General features: G+C 40.9%; 1 protein-coding gene across 7 annotated transcripts in view; it reads left to right on the forward strand.

Moving 5' to 3' along the window:
* Nucleotides 1–8,355: 8,355 nt before the first annotated feature.
* LOC131193151 (cholesterol transporter ABCA5-like) overlaps nucleotides 8,356–17,517 on the forward strand; it is an 81,485-nt gene continuing 72,323 nt past the window's right edge. The window contains exons 1-2 of one of the 7 annotated variants that reach the window (XM_058173052.1): nucleotides 8,592–8,906; nucleotides 14,485–14,730. The gene's annotated coding sequence lies outside the window, so the exon portion shown is untranslated. Of the gene's footprint in view, nucleotides 8,475–8,589; nucleotides 8,907–9,203; nucleotides 9,591–14,484; nucleotides 14,731–17,517 lie in introns of those variants that run through there. The other 6 variants (XM_058173049.1, XM_058173053.1, XM_058173056.1 and 3 more) reach the window with 6 other exon arrangements.

Raw genomic sequence — 17,517 nt, forward strand, 5'->3', positions numbered from 1 at the left:
TCCTCCTGATCAGCTGGGACTTGGGAGGCAGAGAATAGATGGGGGCGGGGCCACTCAGAATTTTTACTACTGGTTCTCCGAACTACTCAAAATTTCTGCTACCAGTTCTCCAGAACTGGTCAGAATCTGCTGAAACCCACCTCTGCTACCTATGTTTCCTGTCTGGTATACTGGTACTATATCTTTCATCTTACCTGCTCCTCTGTTGTAGAAAGCATGATGTTAGCATGCTCATAGGGGAGGCTATTATTGCCATTAGCTGGTGCCATATGTAATTAATCTTGTCTTTCTAGGGCACAGGTGTCAAATGCAGTCTGTTATTAACACAGCTGCCTGCAATTACAATTACTGCAGGTTCGAGTCCCACCAGGCCCAAGGTTGACTCAGCCTCCCATCCTTTATAAGGTAGGTAAAATGAGGACCCAGATTGTTGGGGGGCAATACAAGTTGACTTTGTATATAATATACAAATGGATGAGACTATTGCCTAACACAATGTAAGCCGCCCTGAGTCTTTGGAGAAGGGCGGGATATAAATTAAAAAAAAAAAAAACTCACCACATCATGTTGCCGTCACGTGATTTTTGCAGTGTTTTTCCCATTTGTGGAGCTGGGGTGGGTGTGGCCTGCACGTGATGCATCCAGTTTGACACCCCTGTTCTAGGGCATCATTTGAAGAAAAGCAAGCAACGTGTTTATTAAACAAAATGTCCCTTTGAATTACATTGTGAAGATTCGTATCCACAAAAAATCAGAATGATATTTAATTGATAAAAGGATAGGGTCTTTGGGATCTGATCAATTCCCCGTTGTCCTTGATTGCCATTTTATATTACTGGTATGCTCATTGATAAATGCTAGAGCTGTGATGGAGAACCTATGGCACACGTGCCAGAGGTGGCACACAGAGCCCTCTCTGTGGGCACATGCACCATTGCCAGCTGCTCTTCTGGTCTTCCGGGCGCTGGAAAATGGCCTGAAAACAGCCCGAAAAATGGCCAGAAAACAGCCCGGTCATTTTCAAGCTGTTTTGGGGCTGTTTTGAGGCTGTTTTTTAAACCATTTTCAGGCCACTTTTTGGATGTTTTGTGAACCGAAAAATGGCCTAAAAATGGCCTGAGAAAGGGCCAAAAAATAGGCATGCGTGCGCCGGCCAGCTGGTCTTTGGGTTTCCAGTGCTCCGGCGCATGCACAAGCACACACGCACTGTTCCGGTTTGGACACTTGGTGCCAAAAAGGGTTCGCCATCACTTCACTGGAGCAATATGCTTTGCAGGCTTTTGGATCAGTGGTGTTTGTGCAAATCCTTCTATTATTTATAAAATTTAGAATATTTGAATAACCTCTCCACTCATTTTCAACCCTAGTGCTGGTACATTGAAAAGGACCAACTTGTATTTTCTTTGGGTTGGTAGAACATTCTGCTGTATTCCCTAACATCAAGGTCAGGGATAAGAAAGAAGAAAGTTGGCAACTGTCCAAATTAGACACAGCATTTTGCAGTGTGTAAGCTGTTGAAATATTATTTAAGATAGATTTCACCTTTTGATTGGCGAATATCCGAATGGAGATAATTCTAAATGTGTGGGGAAAGGTCTTTATTTTAATTAACGAATTATTAAATTGCTGAAAAAAATCCAATTTCTATTCATAGTGGGAAGCCAGTTAATATGAACAAAATCAATGGCATGAGGCTGGCAGTGAGAATAGCTGGCACAAGAAAAAACAAACAGAGCCTCTGGAAGCCTATCTTCCTCCATTAATGTTATTACAACAGACAGAACTAACTGATTATGTTGATATATGAAGAGAGAATCCTTTTTATTGTCTGGGCTTGAAGGACCAGAATATTTGCTATTTTCAAACTGCTAATCAGTTGGTGGGATAATCAGCACAAAAACTCACTGAGAGTAATTGCTTTCTGTATCTCTGGTAACCATCCTGGGTAGGCATCAAACACTTTCTTCCAATCATTAAGTTTTACAGAGATAATTGCTAATTGCTCAGACAAGGCTATTATAGCCTGAGTAGTTAACAGACAATGTTTAGTCCAAAAAAATCTGAAGGGGTGTGTTCAGGAGGTATTATTTAACTTATCAGCTAGAATCTCATTGGAGATATAGAGCCAAATATTAGCTTCAAAATTTGCAGTGTGCTTGCTACAGGCAATATTTTCCTGGAAGTCATCAGTCCACAGGAATATGTCTCCCACATTGGGAAGGGAGTTTGGTGTTTTGATGCAGTTTGAATCTGTTTACAGAATTCCAAGAGCTTAAATCTACAGTTGAAATTTTTGAGGTAAGAAGGTAATAAATGGTTGTTTTGCTGCTTCTGCTGGTTATTATTATTATTATTATTATTATTATTATTATTATTATTATTATTATTATTATTATTATTATTATTATTATTTATTTGATTTTTATACCGCCCTTTTCCCGAAGGACTCAGGGCGGTGTACAGGCAGAAGTAAAAAAAACAGACAATACAATATACAGTTTTAAAATGCAAGTTAAAAAACTTATTATAATTAGCCTAAAAACTTTAAAATATATAAAAAACTAAAACCCCATTTAAAATTAGTAATCAGAAATTTAAAATCGATAAAACTTAAGCCAGCCCCGCGCGAATGAAAAGATGTGTCTTCAGTTCGCGGCGAAAGGTCCGAAGGTCAGGTATTTGGCGTAAACCCGGGGGAAGCTCGTTCCAGAGTGTGGGAGCCCCCACAGAGAAGGACCTTCCCCTGGGGGCTGCCAGCCGACATTGCTTGGCGGACGGCACCCTGAGAAGTCCCTCTCTGTGAGAGCGTACGGGTCGGTGGGAGGCATACGGTAACAGCAGGCGGTCCCGTAAGTACCCAGGCCCTAAGCCATGGAGCGCTTTAAAGGTCGTAACCAAAACCTTAAAGTGCACTCGAAAGGCCACAGGTAGCCAGTGCAGTCTGTGCAGGAGCGGTGTTACGTGGGAGCTACGCATAGCTCCCTCTATCACCTGCGCAGCTGCATTCTGGACTAACTGAAGCCTCCGAGTGCACCTCAAGGGGAGCCCCATGTAGAGAGCATTACAATAATCCAAGCGAGAGGTAACGAGCGCATGAGTGACTGTGAACAAGGCATCCTGGTCAAGGAAGGGGCGCAACTGCCGAACCAGGCGCACCTGGTGGAAGGCCCTCCTGGAGACGGCCGTCAAATGATCTTCAAACGACAGCTGTTCATCCAGGAGGACACCTAAGTTGCGCACCCTATCCTTTGGGGCCAATAACTCGCCTCCAACAGTCAGCTGCGACTGCAGCTGACTGAATCGGGATGCCGGCATCCACAGCCACTCCGTCTTGGAGGGATTAAGCTTGAGCCTGTTTCTCCCCATCCAGACCCGTACGGCTTCCAAACACCGGGACAGCACTTCAACAACTTCATTGGGGTGGCCCGGGGTGGAAAAGTACAGCTGGGTGTCATCAGCGTACTGCTGGTATCTCACCCCGAAGCCACTGATGATCTCACCCAACGGCTTCATATAGATGTTGAACAGAAGGGGCGAGAGGATTGACCCCTGCGGCACCCCACAAGTGAGTCACCTCGCGGTCGACCTCTGCCCCCCTGTCAACACCGTCTGCAACCGGTCGGAGAGATAGGAGGAGAACCACCGATACACGGTGCCTCCCACTCCCAATCCCCCCAACCGGCGCAGCAAGATACCATGGTCGATGGTATCAAAAGCCGCTGAGAGGTCTAATAGGACCAGGGCAGAGGAATAACCCCTGTCCCTGTCCCTCCAGAGATCATCCACCAATGCGACCAAAGCTGTCTCCGTGCTGTATCCGGGTCGGAAGCCGGACTGGAACGGGTCTAGATAGACGGCTTCATCCAGGTATTGGGGTAGCTGTCGTGCCACAGCACTCTCTACAACCTTCGCAACAAAGCGAAGGTTGGAGACTGGACGGTAATTACCCAAAATAGTTGGATCCAAAGAGGGCTTCTTGAGGAGGGGTCTCACCACCGCCTCTTTCAAGGCGGCAGGGAAAACCCCTTCCAACAAAGAAGCGTTAATAATCCTCTGGAGGCAGCCTCGTGTCACCTCCTGAGTGGCCAGTACCAGCCAGGAAGGACACGGGTCCAGTAAAAATGTAGTGGCGTGAAGCCTCCCCAACAACCTGTCCATGTCCTCGGGAGCCACAGGGTCAAACTCATCCCAAACAGACTCAACAAGACGTGCCTCCTCTCCCTCGCTTGGATCATCCCAATTTCGGTCCAGACCATCCCGGAGTTGAGCGATTTTATCATATAGATAACCACTAAACTCCTCGGCACATTCCTGCAAAGGGTCATCCCGCACCTCCTGATGAAGGAGGGAGCGGGTCACCTGAAACAGGGCGGCCGGGCGGTTATCTGCCGACGCAATGAGGGTGGAGGCGAGAACGCCGCCTCCTCACTGCCACTAGGTAGGTCCTAGAATAGGACCTAACTAGTGTCCGATCAGCTTCGGAACGACTGGACCTCCAGGTGCTCTCTAGGCGACTTCTCCGGCGTTTCATCTCCCTCAGCCCCTCGGAGAACCAAGGGGCCGGACGAGATCTGCGCCGGGTCAGAGGCCGCAAAGGCACGACACGGTCCAAGGCCCCAGCCGCGGCCTGTTCCCAGGCCACAACTAGTTCCTCAGTCGTGCCGTGGGCCAGATCCTCGGGGAATGGCCCAAGCTCCGTCAGGAACCTCTCGGGGTCCATCAGGCGCCTGGGACGGAACCAACGTATAGGTTCCGTCTCCCTGCGATGGTGAGTGGCGGTTCGGAAGTCTAGGCGAAGGAGAAAATGATCGGACCATGACATTGGTTCTGTTACTAAATCATCTAATTCAGATCATTTAACCACTGTCCAGAGATATAAATCAGATCCAGCGTGCCTCCCCCCATGTGTGTAGGGCCATCATTTATTCGAATCAGGTCCAAGGCCGTCATGGAAGCCTGGAACTCCCGAGCTGCAGTCGATAACAAGCCAGCTGATGGTAGGTTGAAATCCCCCATGACTATAAGTCTGGGGGTCTCAACCGCCCCAGCGGCAAGTACCTCCAACAGCTCGGGCAGGGCTGTGGTCACGCAGCAAGGAGCCAGGTACGCGATCAACAAGCCCAACTGATTCCTATGGCCCCACCTCACATAGAGGGATTCACAGCCGGCAATCTGAGGAACAGTGGCCTCCCTCGGCTCTAGATCTTCCTTAATGACAACCGCCACCCCCCCACCCCTACCTTGGGCCCTCGGCTGATGAAATGCTCGGAAACCTGGAGGGCACAGCTCAACAAGGGGAACCCCCCCCCTCTGGACCCAACCAGGTCTCCGTAATGCCCATAAGGTCCGTGGACTCCTCCTGAATAAGATCGCAAATCAGGGGAGCTTTATTAGCCTTATTGGTTGTTAAAAAGTTCCAAGACTGGTTCTATGCTTCTATTTTTTTCTTACTTATACTGCAGGGACTTTTAAATAAAGCTAATAAAATAAAATATTAAGACAGATTATAATAAAATAAATAAGGGATAAAGAGAAGGAAACAATAACAAAAATCAAATAAAATAAGAGCTTGTAAGGAATTTACAAAAAGTACACATAATTTAGTTTCTTCTTGGAAAAAAACAGAAGTTTTGTTATTACTTTTATCATTTACAAGACATTTTAAAGATTTAATCAGTTTCAAAAATTACTCTATCTCCCTAAGAGAGTTCTAAGTATCTAATGAAAGATAGAATTACTGAAGGATAACAGAGTGATGAAAGAATTAGATAAAATGGACATGGTAAAAAATGTAAAAAGTTAAGAAATTTGAGTTAAGAATTTTATTATTTGAAAGCAACTGTTTTACAAATAATGAATATTTGAAAAATAGTAGAAAGTCAAGGCAGCTATCATATGAATGCAATGCTTGATTGTATTATAAAATATATTTGCCCTATACAAGATTGAAATCTCTTCGAACTATGGTTGTATAATTGAAAGACGTTTCTAGATCGTGATATTATGTCCTATAGTCTCCCAATCTGAATGCCTTTCAAATATTTGGACTTCATTTCGCAGCATTAGCCAATCTTAGAACCACATTTTAAGGCCTTTCCCCCCCACATCACAAAACAAAACAAAAGCATATTTTTTAAAAAAGAAATTAAGGTAAATATTAATTTAATAAGTATATACTTTATTTTTAATTATCAAATGCTAAAACCATCCATCTCCCTCACAGATTATAAAATATTACAGGCAAAACATTACATACAGTGTAATAGATAGTCCTCATCTTACCACTTTTCCTTTAGTGACTGTTCAAAATTACAATGAAAAAAGTTACTTATGACCATTTTTCACACTGATGACCATTGTAGCATCCCCATGGTCGTATGATCAAAATTAAGTATTTATATATGTATTTTTGATGGTTCAGTGTCCTGGGGTCAATGTTTTTGCTATCTTCTGACAAGCAGTCAATGGGGAAGCCAGATTCACTTAATAACCATGTTACTAACTTAACAACTGCAGCAATTCACTTAACTGTGGCAAGAAAGGTTGTAATATAGGGCAAAACTCACTTAATAACTGTCTTGCTTAGTAACAGAAATTTTGGACTCAATTGTGATAATAAATTGAGGACTACCTGTAGTCGTTGACTTATGACCACAATTGAGCCCAAAATTTATGGGTTTTTTAAAATTTGCATTTATATCCCGCCCTTCTCCGAAGACTCAGGGCGGCTTACATTGTGTTAAGCAATAGTCTTCATCCATTTGTATATTATATACAAAGTCAACTTATTGCCCCCAACAATCTGGGTCCTCATTTTACCTACCTTACAAAAGGATGGAAGGCTGAAGGACCATTGACGTTGCAAAAAGTGATCATATGACCCTGGGACCCTGCAATGGTCATAAGTATGAACCAGTTGCCAAGCATCTGAATTTTGATCACATGATGCTGCAAAGGTTGTAACTGTGAAAAATGGTCGTAAATCTCTTTTTTCAGTGCCGTTGTAACTTTGAACGGTCACAGAATGAATTGTTGTAAACTGAGGACTATCTGTACTACCGTTTCCAGGGGAAGAGACAAGGAAGACATCACTGTAAAAGCTTTTGCTTTGAAGTATTTTTGTCGCTTATACTTTATTGGATGTTATGAAGGAAACAGTAGAGCAGGAACGGTAGGTACATTGGTGCTCTTATGCACGCCCCTTATAGACCTCTTAGGAAAGGGGTGAAGTCAATAGTAGACAGTTTTTGATTAAAGCTTTGGGGACTTTGAGAAGAGATCACAGAGTCAGGTAGTGTATTCCAAGCATTAACAACTCTGTTACTGAAGTCATATTTTCTGCAATCAAGTTTGGAGCGGTTAACTTTAAGTTTAAATCTATTGTTTGCTCTTGTATTGTTGTGATTGAAGCTGAAGTAGTCTTTAACAGGAAGGACATTGCAATAAACTATGAGTTAAACACAGGTCCTGTCGGAGGTGGCGGAGTACTAAGTTTTCTAAACCCAGGATTTCAAGTCTGGTGGTATAAGGTATTTTGTTGTATTCAGAGGAGCGGAGAACTCTTCTTGTAAAATATTTCTGGACACGTACAATTGTGTTGATGTCAGAAATGTGGTATGGGTTCCAGACAGTCGAGCTGTATTCAAGAATTGGTCTAGCAAATGTTTTGTATGCTCTGGTTAGTAGTGTAGAGTTTTTGGAAAAGAAGCTGCGTAAAATTAGGTTTACAACTCTTAATGCCTTTTTTGCGATGTAGTTGCAGTGGGCTTTGGCACTTAGGTCATTGGATATGAAGACTCCAAGGTCTTGGGGGTGGGGGTCATCTGTAAAATAATGTCCGTCAAGTTTGTATTTAGTGTTTAGATTCTTTTTTCCAATGTGTAAGACAGAGCATTTGTCTTACATTATGAAGCACAGGTGGGAAACCTGTGTCTTGTCAGATGTCGCAGAAGTCAACATGCTCCCCAGTGAATCCGGGGCTGCCAGGAGTTCAACAACATGCAGTAATCCGTTTATCAAGCCTCCGTCCATATTTAGGAATAACCAATCCATTTGCCTCCATGTGCACACAATCAGAAGGGACCAGTGGTACATACACCCTTTTAAGGCTGCAATTTATCTTCTCGTTCACTCGGGGCAGTGGGTTCCAGTGAAGTCGACAGGCGAGACTTTACTTTCACTAGACGTACCTAGAGCATCCGCATCGAGTGTTCAATCCCGTCTTCTGCGTACACACGTTCAATTCCCGATGCCTCGTCGCTTGCGAAGGAGAACCCCCCCCCCCCTTTATTAATTTTGAATTTTTTTTCGCGGTGCAGAACAACATTCCGGCACATTGGGCAAGAGTTAGGAAGAAGGAGCTGTTGCGAACATGACGGTGGATGTGAAGAAACCGCCTTACGAGGAAAGCTCGGTTTTATGACACAGGCTGGAATAATGGCATAGTTAGCACTAGTGCAGGCGCCATTCCCCAAGTATGTTGACTGCCTTTTAACGTTCCTTGTATGTGTAGGTTTTTGGTTTTTTTTGGCCGGCCTTTAGCTATTTCAGGGTTGGGAGGCGGAGGAGACGGGGAGACAGACAGACAGACAGACAGAGGCTGGCTCTGCTGGCGGAAACTTACTCCCGCCTCTCCTCCGAAGACCAAACAAAGCGAGAGGGACAGGAGCGACGGCTCCCCGGAGGGAAGGAGAGTCCTCGGCTGCTGCAATCCCTGCCGCCGACAGCTGCGCGGGAGAGTAACGAAAGCGCGGGGACGCTTAAGGCCTTTTTTTTTTTTTGGTGGTGGTCTCGCGGGCGTCGAAAGGCCCGGGTTGACGAGGGATCAGCCGCGGCAACGGAGCCGCGTATACATTCCTCCCCCACCTCCCCCGCGTGCATCTCAACCGCGGCCAGGCGGGCTTGAGGTGATATTGGCTGCCTGGGTGAAGGTGGGGATGGGAGGGTGGGGGGGCGGAAAGGCTGGGGACTGCGACTGCTTTTTGCCCCGGGTAGGCGCGCGCCGCGGCGGGGCTGCGCGAAAGCAGAGCAGAATGGTGGGGAGAGGGGAGGGAAGAGGTCGGAGAAGGCGAGGCGGGCGTGGGAAGAAAGCAAAGGAGGCGGCGTGGGAGGGAAGGAGGGGGAGCAGATGTGGGAGTCAACGGCGCTGTATAAAGGCGGGAGAGATGCGGCACGGCGAGGGGGAAAGGAGGCGGCGGCGGCGGCGGGGTGGTGGTGGTACGAGAGGCTTCCTCGACCCCTTTTTGGGCTCGGCTGTCCGGGTTCAGCTTTGAATGGGGTGACCGGCTTCTCAGTTGCGGGGAAACGGCGCGGGGGCGGCTCCTGAGGGGCATCTAAGCCAGCTTTGCCTCTGGGAGAGAATGCAAAAAAGACAGCCGGCTTTCGCTTCGCTTGGCCGCAGGTGTTTTAGCCCAGCCTGGTCAATTACTGAGGAGCTGATCAGCAAGAGCTGCGGCGGGTGTCAGATGTCCCTTGCCTGTTGACCCAAGACGCAGCGCGTGCTGTGGTGATTATGTGACGAGCTGTCTTTTTTTTTTTTTTTTGGTCGAGTTGTAAGATCCCCGGTTGTGTGAGACGTTGGAAGCTTCATGGTGAGACATGGGGTGCTTTTCTCATTCCATTCTCTTTTTCTTGACTGTCTGTTTACTCTCTCAGAGCATCAATTAAGGCTGTATTGTTACATGTAAAAGTGAGATTGTATTGCTAGCGGCTGTACAGGTGGGAAAGTCAAAGAAGAAAGCGAGTATTTAGATCCAAACAATGAGAAACCTGAATAACGAATACCGTATTTGTTAGTGTTGTTGATTATGAAATGACAAATAGGACTTCTCTTGTCAGATACAGAATGAGTTTATGATTTGCTTCAAATAGATCCTAAGGCTATTCTGAACAAATCACCAATAATCAAGATACAATTGCAGCAATTATCAGATATATAATTGCATACATTATGGACAAGAAAAGGGGTATGTACTTAATTGTAGACAGGGAAAGGCCATCTTGATAATTTGAAGATCAGCTACTATTTATGGTTAATTTTCAGAATAGATAGCTGAAAGATGCAAATATTTGTAAACTATGGGAGTTTGTTATGTAATTAAGAAACTGGGCGAAAGACTAGGAAAATAATGAGCAATCGCCATCCCTTTTCCCTAATGGAACATCGGATTTTGAATTATGCTGCACTTTCTTGTACCCAAAACACTGCATAGTATTTTCTGGAAGAGCAGAAAACATTGTAAGTTAGTATAGTAAAATGTTTGTGAACATTCACTGTAAGTCATTTAAAGTTCTTAAAAGGAAATTACAGATTTATTTTTAACTTAACTGTCTATACCAGTGGTAGTCAACCTGGTCCTTACCGCCCACTAGTGGGCGTTCCAGCTTTCATGGTGGGCGGTAAGGGTTTTATCCGATACTTAAGCACTTTCCTTTTTTTAAATTTAATTGACTTTTTAAAAAATTTTCATAGCATTATTTAAAAACATTTTCATTAAGTTTTCATAAAATTTCCCGTGACAATTTAATTTTCTGAAAATATACTATTTGTATCACCCGCACATAAGTTTAGTTCATGTTACGTAAGTGAAACTAAATGGCGCTATAGTGCGACGGCAAACAAAAGAGCCTCGTCCCAGAATAGCTTGCTCATCTCCTCCCACATCACCCAGCTGTAACAGACAAGCAAAGCTGGTAAGCGCCCCCCCCAACTCAATCCACGATGCGCAAGAGGCATGCGCAGAGGATGATACATTTTATAAATCACCATTACTGTGGGACTGGTGGGTGGTTAGAAAATTTTACTACTAACAGAGATACAAAAGTGGGCAGTAGGTACAAAAAGGTTGACTACCCCTGGTCTATACGAAAAAAAAAGATTAAAAGGATAAAACAATAAGAGAACTTGATGTGAATGAAGGACAATGTCAACTAAAGAACTGGCAGCTATATTGTGTATACTAATAATACGAGTAGTCCTCAATTTTCAACCATTCATTTAGTGGCCAAAGTTACAATGACACTGAAAAAGTGACTTATGACCAGTTTTCACATTTAAAACTGTTGCAGTAACCTGGTAGTCATGTAATCAAAATTTGGGCTCTTGACAACTGGCATGCATTTTTGCATGGATGTTAAGGATGTTAAGCTAAGTTGTCTCTCATTAGACTTTCATACTACAAGTTACATTTTAATAACTGGGGCCTATAATCTTGACAAATTTAGAAACCTGTAACACACTCCTTTAAGTGTGATGGCTGCAATCCCATGTACATCCTCAGCAACCCCCTCTCCTGAGATACACATAGTGCTCACTCTCCAAGTGTTCTTGCAAGACCCTTAAGATGGGTTCTTTCACCAAGTCTGGATTAATATATTTATGGAGCCCCTGTGATGCTTCTTGATTGTTACGATTCCTTGTCGTGGTTTTTATCCACTTTAATTGTATAATCTGATGTTGTGTAAAGCCACCCAGAAACTTCTGGAGTGAATAATCATAACAAATCTAAATAATTATTTTTATGTAACCAGGACTAAGCTCTGTTCAATGCAGTAAAAACATGTGTAATAGATCACTTGATCTCAAAAGCATTTCTACTCAGTTTGAATTGAAACCTACTAAATTATTCCTATAAGTTGTCTCACTTTTAAGCAGAACTGGTATCCAGATGTAATTCTTTTTTCTGCTTTCATTGCCTGTTTACCTTTTTCTCTTATTGTGAAAGCAGGGAGTGAGTGCATGAGTGAGAGAGTTTATCCCTAGGCAGCTGAGATTCTGAAATGTAAATTTTCTATCATAGTACACTACCATATTATGTCAATAAATATTTCAGGATTTGATATTTAAGTGTATAAATGTTTTCTGTATAAGCATTTTATTTGGAATTAGGAGGTGCTATGAGGGAAAAGTGCTTGTAATATATCCCACGTTGTATATACCATCTCAGTAGTGCAATTAGAGCAGTCCCTTATGTAAATTCAGTTCCATAGACTACTCAGCAGAAGGAATAAGAGGACTTGCCAGTAAAGAGGGTTTATTTATTGAAGTAAATATATTTTACAATCTAAGGAAATCTCTCATAGTGTAATTACCAAAATGTATTTCTAAAAACAAGTACTAAATTCAGCTTTCCTGAAAACAAATACTAAATTGAACATCAGAATTATTTTGTTTTAATCTATGCCTATTTACATGTAGCATTTCTTAGATATTTTACTTTGGATAACTATAGAAGTATGACCCTCTTGTCAGCTTGAACCTGATATGAAGGCTGGCTGCGTTTGTATGCATACTTAAAAAGAATTTAATCCAATTGAAATCTAAGTAATCCTTGTTAGGAGCAGATCACTTACAACAGGTTATTCTTTGGACTAGGTCTAGGATATAAGAGACACACAGATGCAAAGCTGTACTGTATAAGCATTTCTTAATTCACTAATTCAATCCTTTTGGTAGACTAATTTTAGATCTACTCCTAGGTTATTGCACAATTTTTCATAAGATTGGTCTTACTAGATTTCAGAGTGACTCTGTTTTATTTGCTTAAAGTCTGTGGGAAAACTTGGAGCTTGATTTTTAGTAAGACCTGTGGAAAAATACAGGCATGCTAAACTTGGAACAATTATTTTGGGTAATTGTGTTTCTTTTTTGGAGGGGAGCTATTTTATATGGGTGAGATGCTTTTCTTTTTAATTTTTATTTTGCATATTATCACTTTGGTACTCTTTCCAACAAGCATTGCTTTGGCATGATAGCGTAAGAGCAAAAACAATGTCATTCTGCAGAAGCTTAGTGCAGGGCCCCTTCTATGAGTCATCATTCTTAGCTTTTCAGATAAACTTCAGTTGCTACTTTCTTAGCACTGGATCACTCACTAAATGCTGAGAAGAGAAAATCTTCACCAGTAGTATCAGTAGTTCTGTGAAGGAGTAGATATGAAATTCACTGCGGGCAAAGAAAGGGTTTTCAAGTAATTTGGTGAAATTTCCCTGAGTTTTAAAAATTAATTATATATTCCCATGATTTTTTTTAAATTGTTTTTCTCCCTTTACCTTCAAATTAAATTCTGTATCTATTAGCCTTTTGCAATTTCAGATTTTGTGTTTAACTGATATTTGAAATATTTTGAAATAGATATTTTTAGTTTGTTTTTTAATTTTTAAAACATACAGTAATAAAAGTAAAAAAAATATTATTTTTGAATACATTGAATGTAGTAGATATTTCAGTCAGGCACAGCAACACTATTGGGTCAAGTTTCAGTATTGATTTACATGTGTCATAACATTCAGTTTATTTCTAACAGGCTTCATACAATGTATTATCTTGTGCTTAGTGCCATTGCTGTCCGTCTTTATTTAATATAAACGATTGAGTGCTTTTATTTCAGTATAGTATAGTACTATATTTTAGTATAGTACAGTTTAAGAAGCTGTGATCATTTCTACCTCAAAAAGAGATACCCTTCAAAATGTTATCATTTATTGTTTTCTACATTACTAAGAAAATAGCCATTACCACTCAGTATTTTCAGTAGAAAACCCTTTAACCTTGTCAAAATGAATTATGTGGTAGTAGATTCTAACAGAGAAAGACAGCCTGCTAGATTAGATTATGTGCTTTTGCAAGATTATGTGCTCTTCAATAATCTTTAACATTTGAGAATAGATGTAGATCTACATGAATGCCTATGAATCTACATCTAGGCTGTGAGTATTTGGACTTAGATACGCATACTAATTACGATTGTACATGATGAAGCTGAATATCATGAATATAAAGCTGACAAAGAACTCCAGCACTGCAAAGGATCATCCCAGCATGTTTATAGATATTACGTAACATGGGTGATCAGAATTTGATAGATGATGGTCAGTATCATCTTCTGATAGTAATGAAAGAAATTAGAGCTGGACTATTATGAACCAGTTGAAATCCAGTCTGAAAAATATTGTAGCAATGTTTGAATCTGTTACAATTATACATTTTTTAAAGAGTATTTTTCCTTCAAATTAAGGTGGGTTGTTAAGGTAACCTAAGAACCAAAGCAGACAGGCTTTCAGCATTAGGCCCTAGAGATATCTTTGGTCAAGCAAATAAAAAGGCTTGTCAGCTGTAACAGAGAAGACGCTTGCTCAATAGACCATATACCCATGTACCACCCAGAAATGTGCTAAGCTCGGATAACCACATCCTGCTGTTTTGCAGAAAATGTACTTTGCGATCATGGTAAACATGTTTGTGTGACCCCCTGATATGATATCGGTTCCCCATTTCTACTATTCCTGGAATTATACCCATATATGGAATGTAACTTGCTGAGACAATGTATTTGCTGCTTGCACGTAGCAATAAGGTATATAAAGCCTTGCTGGAAAGCCCCTAACTCGTTCAGACTCACAGCTTTGTTCTGTATTTGAACCTGCGCATATAATAAACCCTTCCTTCCCAGAGGAGCTGGCTTGTGTCTTGTCATTCTACAACAGCTTCGTGGCGACCGCGGCAGGACTACAAGCGAGACGACATCTCGTTGAGGGCAGCCCGACCCCTCGGGCCCACCCAGGGGTCACTCCTGAACATTCTCCAGGCGCCACGGGGGCCCAGCCTCCGGGAGACGGCAGTGACACCTTGGCGGGGACGACGGTGCTGACGGCTAGTCCAAGAACTCTTGCGGGAAGGAACGGTGGTCTGAACCGAATCCTGGCCAGGACGTGTGTGTGAAGACGCCGCAGGCGAGTATATGTAAACTGTTTCTGTACCTATCTCATTTGAAGATAGAAGAGGGGGCCCGATCACCCCCCTGGACTCGGGACGGCTGTCCTAACGAAGTCCGGTTAAGCTGTGTGGGAGGTTAAGCCAGTGCAGTTCCCATTTAGTGACCGTTGGAACGTCCGGCGCTACGGGTCATTGGCAGTGTTGTTAGGATGGGTGGAGGTAGTAGCACGCCAAGCACCCCCTTGGCTTGCATGCTGAAAGGGTTTGAGAAATATTTTTTTTTTTTTATATATTTTTTTTTTAGTTTTTTAATTTTTTTTTTTTGCAACAAACAAACAAAAAGAAAATACATTATTACACCCTTGTGCTATACATAAAAGGAAGATTTGGGTCTTCGGATATATCCTCATGATTGCCAAAATCCACGTTCTCGAGGTACAGGTACTGAGGCGTCCAATGTTCCAAGCGCAAAGTCCACAAATGGTTTCCAAGTCTTCCAGAAAATATCTTCTTTATACACACCACTTCTAATTTTAATATCACATGTCATTTTATCATTTAAAGCTAATTTCCACATTTCAGAATTCCACTCTTCTATTCTAAAAATCACATCTAGTTTCCAATATCTAGCTATTATAATTCTACCTATTATAATCATAATTCTAATCAATTCTTTTCATATTTTGTTAATTCTATTTCCTTAATTACCAACAATAATATAGTTTCCACTCTCAATGTTATTACTTTCCCCATCATTTCAAATATCATTTTCTCCAATTGTTGCCAAAACTTTTAACCTTATCACAATTATACCACATATGTTCATAAGTCCCCAATTCCATCTCACATCTCCAACATTTTTACTAGTTTTTATCCATTTGTGACAATCTTACTGGAGTCAAATACCATTTCCAAACAACTTTATAATTGTGCTCTTTAATCCTTATAGATAAAGTTCTCATAATTCTACTCTTCCAATTCACATTCCAATCTGATTCTGGTATTTCAATATTAAGATCTTTTTCCCAATTTGTCCTCATCACTCTTTGTAATTTTTCATCAGAATTTATAATCTTATAAACCCTACTAACGAGTCCCTTTAGCCCAATTTCATCTTTCATAATCCGAGATACTAAATATTCAAATTCAGTTTCACATCTATTTATCGAATAATTTTCCTTTAGTTTTTTGTCCATTTTCTATCTGTATTTTTCAAACCAACTTAACCCTAATTTTTCAATAATTTCTTTATTCCTCCTTTCATTTCCATAACTTTTATCCAATCTTTAATAATTTCTATATTTTCCTCTTTAATCACTTCATTACGTTTTATATTATTTTTAATCGGCCAAATTCAGTTGTCTCCCAAAAAGATTATATCCGGAATTAAAATTTTAACAAATTTGTTCCACATTTTACTTAATCCCTTTAACCAATAACTTCTACTTACACATTTTAAATTTGCTTTATCTAAAAACCACCTTGATCCAAATTTCTCTATATCCCTTAACTCTAAATCTCTCCAATAATTATCTTCACCTTTAAGTATTTTTACCACTATCCGGATACCATACGCACAGTAATAATTAAATAATTTGGGGATTCCTAATCCGCCTTCCTTTTGATTTTGATACCACATTTTCTTCACTAATCTGGGTCTTTTGCCACCATTGCAAAATTTATCCAGTTTTTTCTGATATCCTTCAATATCTTTCTCTGTCAGATTTAGTGGTAGCATCTCGAATAAAAAGTTGAACTTGGGCAGCAACATCATCTTACACATTGCAATTCTACCAAACCAAGACAACTTTAAAATTTTATATTTATCTATCTTCTTCTCAATTTCGTTAATCACCACATCATAATTAAGTTTTTTCAATTCTTTAACCTTAAGTGAAAGCACTATACCCAAATATTTCAATGTGTTTTAATCCTTATCCCAAATTGCTCTTGCATATTCTCAGACTCATTACCATTACTATCCATCAATAATTCTGACTTTGACCAATTTACTTTCAATCCTGTCATTTCTTCAAATTCTATCAAATGCTTATATATCTTTTTCAAATCTTTCTCTACATTTTTCAAAATAATTAAAGTATCATCCGCATACAAATTTATCTTATACCCCTTATATCCTTCTAATTCTTCATCTTTTTCTATCATTTTTGTCAATATTTCCATAGCCAATAAAAATAATGTTGGGGACAGGGGACATCCTTGTCTCGTACCAGCTTCTAATTTTATCTCTTCAGTTAATATTCCATTCACCTTCACTCTTGCACTGCTCTTTTGGTACAATTTTGAAATAACATGTATAAACTTATTACCAAAGCCTAAAGCCTCCACAATTACTTTAATTGTTTCCCATTGTACAGAATCAAAAGCTTTAAAAATATCCAATGATACTATACCATATCTATATATAGACTCTTATCTGCTTCTTCTCCTACTGTATCCTCACGACTCTTCTTCTGTTCAACCAACACAGGTGATATTTCTTTCCTCTTTAACCCTTTGGAGTCATCAAGACCCTCTGTAAAATTGGTTTGACTGCTGTCCTTTGATCTTCACTAAGACTCTTTGAAAAATTGGAATCCCAGTTTGAGAAATTTTTTGGTTTTTGTTTTTTTTTCAAAATGACTCAACAACTTTCAGAAACGCAGCAAATTGCTGCAGCTTTAAATAAAATTGGGGAAAAAATAGCAGCACTATCAGAGCGTATAGATAATTTGACATTTAAACTGACATCCGAAGTGCAAAATTTAAAGCAAGATATGGATGATAACTTTGCTAAACAAAAA

Source organism: Ahaetulla prasina, chromosome 2 (assembly GCF_028640845.1).
Source record: "Ahaetulla prasina isolate Xishuangbanna chromosome 2, ASM2864084v1, whole genome shotgun sequence".
Lineage (NCBI taxonomy): Eukaryota > Metazoa > Chordata > Lepidosauria > Squamata > Colubridae > Ahaetulla > Ahaetulla prasina.